At 48.5% G+C, this 6,000-nt stretch overlaps 2 non-coding genes across 2 annotated transcripts; one reads left to right on the top strand and one right to left on the bottom strand.

Moving 5' to 3' along the window:
* Nucleotides 1-4,807: 4,807 nt before the first annotated feature.
* On the bottom strand, nucleotides 4,808-4,902 carry TRNAI-UAU (transfer RNA isoleucine (anticodon UAU)). Its single transcript has 2 exons — nucleotides 4,865-4,902; nucleotides 4,808-4,843 (listed from the first exon to the last, which is right to left on the bottom strand). It is a non-coding gene; the product is annotated as a tRNA-Ile (tRNA).
* Nucleotides 4,903-5,421: 519 nt separating this feature from the next.
* Nucleotides 5,422-5,495, top strand: TRNAN-GUU (transfer RNA asparagine (anticodon GUU)). The gene has a single exon. It is a non-coding gene; the product is annotated as a tRNA-Asn (tRNA).
* Nucleotides 5,496-6,000: the final 505 nt, after the last annotated feature.

Here is a 6,000-nt window from a genome sequence, read left to right as displayed (position 1 = left end):
CATTAAACCTACCTTTGATCAATAAATCCCGACCCGAACCAGTGCAAGCAGTCGACGGGACAGAGCTTGTCTCTGGCCCCGTCAAGCAGCAGACCGCCCCTCTCACCCTGAATATCCAATCAGTCCATAAAGAAACCCTCCACTTTGATCTAATATCCATGCCTCAGTTTGGCATCATCGTAGGAATACCCTGGTTACGGGAACATAACCCGCACATCGATTGGGGAACAGGACACGTACATTTCGAATCCGAGCTCTGTCAGACCTTTTGCCTACCTATGGACAGAGAAACGGAAACCCCAGCATTGGCCCTTGGTGCTGTTGCCCAACTGACAATACGGGGCGACGAAATTCCCCCTATTACACACATAGTGGGTTCAGTCACCAATCACATACCTATGGACTATCAGGATTATGGTATGCTATTCGATCGGGGCTCCTCCGAAGTACTCCCTCCTCACCGCCCATACGATTGCCCGATTGATTTGGTTCCCGGGGCGGTGATACCTTCAGGTCGTATCTATTCCTTGTCCCTGTCGGAGGATCTGACCCTCAAGGATTACATCGATAAAGCGCTGCGTCTGGGCCACATACGACCGTCTAAATCATCTGCAGCAAGCCCCATATTCTTCGTGCCCAAAAAGGAGGGCGATCTTCGTCCTTGTGTTGACTATCGTCGGCTCAATGCCGTCACTATCAAGAACCGTTACCCAATCCCACTCATTTCTCCTCTTTTGGATCGGTTGACCCATGCCTCCGTTTACACCAAGTTGGATTTGCGGGGGGCTTATAACCTCGTCCGCATCCGAAAGGGAGACGAATGGAAGACCGCCTTCTGTACGCGGTATGGCCTTTATGAATATACTGTCATGCCTTTTGGGTTATGTAACGCCCCGGCCACTTTTCAACATTTCATGAATGACATCTTCTCGGATATATTAGATATGTTTGTGGTAGTGTATCTTGATGATATACTCATTTTTTCTCACACTCTGAAAGAACACATACAACATGTACGGGAAGTGTTGTCCCGGCTGCGTAAGCATTCACTGTTTGTGAAACCCGAGAAATGTTTGTTCCATGTATCCAACGTGGAGTTTTTGGGGTTTAACATCACACCTGGTGGCCTAGCCATGAATCTCACTAAAGTACGAGCTATCCTCGAATGGCCAACACCTAAAACCCTAAAAGCCTTGCAATCCTTTTTAGGTTTCGCTAATTTCTATCGGCGTTTTATCTCTGGGTTTTCTTCTCTTGTATCACCTCTCACATCCCTTACCAGTCTCTTGTCCCGTTCGAGTGGCAGGAAATACATCAGCAGGCCTTTGAGGCATTAAAAAACGCCTTTACCACAGCCCCGGTGCTCCAACACCCCGACCCTGATCAACCGTACGTTGTCGAGGCGGACGCCTCTTCTTTCGCATTGGGGGCGATCCTGTCACAAGCCTGTCCCACTACCGGGCGGCTTCATCCTGTAGCTTTCCATTCACGCAAGTTCAACCCTGCAGAAACCCACTATACCGTCACCGAAAAAGAGCTACTGGCGGTAATGGACGCTTTTCGTACCTGGCGTCATCACCTGTTAGGGGCCAAACACAAAGTTACGGTTTATACCGACCACAGAAACCTGCAAGACCTGGCGGCATTAAAATGTGTAAACAGCAGACAGGTCAGATGGCACCTGTTCTTCGCCGCTTTTGACTTCCAGATTAAACATCGTTCTGGCTCTGAGCATAGCAAGGCCGACGCTTTGTCCCGCTCCCCCGGAGGGGTTTCGTTACCAGTGTTCCCTGATACACTCATACCTCGGGGACATGTCGTCTGCACTTGTACACCCCCTATGATGTTATTGGAGGAGATCCGTTCGTGGGTCAAAAAACACCCCGACCAACTGTCGGAATGGGACCCCTCCTATCACAACGGTCTGCCATATGTACAGGACCGTCTAGTTCTCCCTACCACTGACACCAGAAACCTAGCCCTGGAGTGGTCTCATGACGCCCCGATCAATGGACACCCGGGCCAGGCCCGTACCCTAGACCTCTTGAAACGCTGGTGTTGGTGGCCTTCCATGAGACGTGACGTGGCTTGTTACGTGGAATCATGCTCAGTCTGTGCTCAGGGCAAACATCGTAGGGGTCGTCCATTGGGACTTTTGCGCCCCTTGCCTTTGCCACCAAAACCCTGGCACACCCTGAGCATGGACTTCGTGACCGATTTGCCCAAAATCCATGGTTATGACACTATATGGGTGGTGGTCGATGTTTTCACCAAGATGGCCCGTTTTGTCCCTTGCCGAGGAATCCCTTCTGCCCCTACCTTGGCCAAGCTGTTCTTTGACTCTGTTTTTTGTCTTTATGGCCTTCCATCTGTCCTAGTGTCCGATCGTGGCTCACAGTTCACTTCCCGTTTCTGGCGTGCCTTGGTCACTTTGCTAGGCATCGATGCACGGTTCTCCTCCGCTTACCATCCGGAAACCGATGGTCAGACGGAGCGGACAAATCAATCCATGGAACAGTATCTGCGTTGTTTGTTGTTACAACAGCAATCTTCCTGGTTACAGAACATCCGGTATGCTGAGTTTGCATATAACAACGCTACACATTCTGCAACTGGTTTCTCTCCATTTTACACCATGTATGGCCAGCATCCCCGAGTCCTTCCTGTTCCCGACCTTTCCCCCTCAGATAACCCCGCCGCAGCCACTTGCGTTAGGGATATGGAGTCCCTCCATGCCCAGGTCCTCGTTCATTTGCAGGAAGCGCAGGCTTCCATGAAGGCCTCCTCAGACGCTAGGCGCACCGTGGCCCCTCTGTATCCCGTTGGTTCCCGAGTGTGGTTGTCCTCCCGGCACCTCCACTTGAAGGGTTGTCGAAAGCTGTTGCCCCGTTTTGTGGGTCCCTATGTTGTTTCCCGGGTCATCAATCCGGTGGCCTATCACCTGGTTCTCCCATCGTCCTGGCGGGTTCATCCTGTGTTCCATACTTCCCTCCTCAAGCCCTGTCCCTCCTCGACTCGTCTTCGCCCTTCTCCTGCCCCTGTTTCCCTGGATTCTCCTGATGTTTTCGAGGTCTCGGATATTCTGGGTTCACGTTTCCATAGGGGTCGACTGCAGTACCTGGTCGATTGGTTAGGTTATGGTCCGGAGGAGCGTTCTTGGGTCCCTGCCTCTGATGTCCAGGCTCCCCGATTGGTTTCTCGTTTCCATCGGGAGCATCCTTCGTGCCCACAAGGTCGTGGGCCTTTGGGGGGGGGCTCTGTCATGTCCTCAGATCATTCCTTCGGCCATGTCCCGCCAACCACTCAGATAACCACCTTCTCCCCCCAGTCACCTGTTTCCAGGGGCTCACGCAGGCATTCCAGTTTGGCTCGCGCGCTGGCGAAGCAATCGCCATACACCCTGCAGTCGCGCTTGCGACCATTTCTCCATTGGCAGTTGCCATGGAGATTAGGCAGCCGCTCGAGCAGGAAGACAAGTGCTCGTTCCGTTGCGACCCGATCACGTGACGTGATGCGGTCATGTGCCCCAGGCTCACGGTCACGTGATTCCATTCCGTGTCATGTGACCAGGAAGTAACTGTATTTAAGCTGGGCAGTGCTGGTATACCGCGCTTCACAGCTGTTTTCCTCGGAGACCCTGTTTTTGCTGAATAAACCCGCTTACCTGGCTTCCTTGAATCTGGCTCTTGTTTTTGGACTTCTTGTGGATCACGTTCGGCTACGGCGACTTCGGCTCTCTTGTTTCTCACGGCTTCTGACCTCGGATTGAATCACGGACTTCTTCTGGATCTTGCTCTTTGTTCCTCCACTGGATTCGGACTGCCTTTTCTAGCTTGATACCTTGTTTTTGCTCAACGGACACCTTTTGGATTTCCCAGACCGCATCCTTGCACAATAAATCATACTACCCAAGTGGTAGTTATCACCCAACTATCGAGGGACCACAACACTCTGCAGGTGGAGATTGGCTAAACATCCTGACCTATCCTTTAGGGTGGATTCCTTGCCTACGTGAGTCCCGGAACCATCCCTCAGGTCCATCTTCCCTTTCATCAGATATCTGGTAAGAAACTGGGCATTCTTTGCTTTATGTATATAGTACCCTGCTTGCTTGGTATTTAATCATTGTATTTTTTACAGCTGCCTTGGGGCTCCCAGTACTTCGGTGCCGGCCTCGGATCTCTCCACCTGTGGCCTCAAAGGTTGCACAGGGAGTGATTAGTATTTCTCCCTGTGCGGCACTTGGGGACGGAGGTCTCTTATATCTTCACGACTATCAACGCATAACACATACAATGGCAATGTCTCCCAAATGATCAGCCTGCCTGTTAATTTGATTTGTAAATCACGCACATGGTATAGGTACCAGGGCATATAATGGCAAACACGTGGAGGTTGTAGGAGTAAGTAGGCAAATGATGGCAGAAACTGGCAATGATGTGAGTACCTGAGAAAATGATGGCAATACTTCGTTTATAATAGTAATACCTGCTATGTTTTACTCGGCGTTTGGCAGTAACTGGGTATACAATGACAACAGGTGACAAAAGGTGAGCAAATAATTCTTATATATAGCAACTCAGAAAATAACACCATAGTCCTTACAAGACTGCAGGGCCCAGTTTCTGTAGTTGGTAAATTAAGTCAAATTAAACTGTCTACTAAAATGCCCATTCGTAAAGTGGGAGAATTCTGGCATTGTGATTACCACAAAAGCAAAACATATTTGCTGCACAGAAACTGCTAACAGGGTTTGTGGGACAACGGGAAGAGCAGCATATTTTTTCTTGCGTCTTTTTTATGAAGCTGCTCCAGGTGAGGCTCGAACTCACAACCTCGGCATTGCTCATCGCATGTACTGCTGTATAAGTACCGCGCGCTAACCGATTGCGCCACCGGAGCTAGATGGTGTTGGTGTTTTTCTAGCTCCTCATATTTCTGCGATAGGATATTCCTACTTGTGATCTAATGTTCTTTTATTCATTCCGAGACTTTATGATGATCATTTAATTTTCACCTCAAAGAAAGGGGCGTGGTCAGCGAATCCTAGGGAAATGGAGTGACTTCCATTGTAATTGACTTACTATATTTACATGTCCTTGATGTATACCATCCATAAATTGTAAACGACCTCTACATGTAAGAGCTGATCAGCATTCCGTCCCACCATCACAAAGACAACAACAGGCTTTGTGGCATAAATAGTTTGCATAATTCAAGGATTCCACATGTAATGTTCACTTCAAAGAAAGGGGCGTGGTCAGCTAATCTTAGGGAGACTAGTCCAGAAATGGAGTGACTTCCATTGTAATTGTCTTAATACTTATGTTTTCTTGATGTTTGCCATCCATACATTGTAGACAGGCCTGTACATATGAGAGGTGATCAGTAGTGCGTTTCACAATCGCACGGCAAACAACAGTCTCTGTGGCGCAATCGGTTAGCGCGTTCGGCTGTTAACCGAAAGGTTGGTGGTTCAAGCCCACCCAGGGACGGATTGCACTTTTTACACATATAGCAAACAGAAACTACGTATTTTAATTTTAAATATCCGGAATAACTTCTTTTTCCGACACCTCGCTACTTTCCACAAATTTTAGAGTAGGAACGGCCATCCGAATCTGCAGTGTATAGCAAAGCATGATCTGGACCAATGACCAACAATTTACGTTTCCGTAGTCTTTCAATGTTTTTAGATGTAAACATATTTCCATCCACTCAATTTTGGGAGTAAACTACGTGCAAGACAAACAATGGAAAGCAACTGTCAGGTAAAACATTTAGAATTCTCCTGTACAAGACAATACAGAATGGCATTGGGAAAACATTTCATTCTGGTCACAGGGATTAGTGGAATGGTCTATGAATGCTTTCAAGGAAATCAAAAATACCAGTAGCATATTTAAGAATACACACGAGGCTACAAAAGTGGGCATCATATTTTAAGAAAAAACTCTCCCAGCTTATCAGGATTTCTTCTAAGTCAATACAAACCACAAA

This window comes from Ambystoma mexicanum, chromosome 1p (genome assembly GCF_040938575.1).
Source record: "Ambystoma mexicanum isolate Mex_15411 chromosome 1p, UKY_AmexF1_1, whole genome shotgun sequence".
Classification (NCBI taxonomy): domain Eukaryota; kingdom Metazoa; phylum Chordata; class Amphibia; order Caudata; family Ambystomatidae; genus Ambystoma; species Ambystoma mexicanum.
This window is presented reverse-complemented; position numbering and strand designations above follow the sequence as displayed.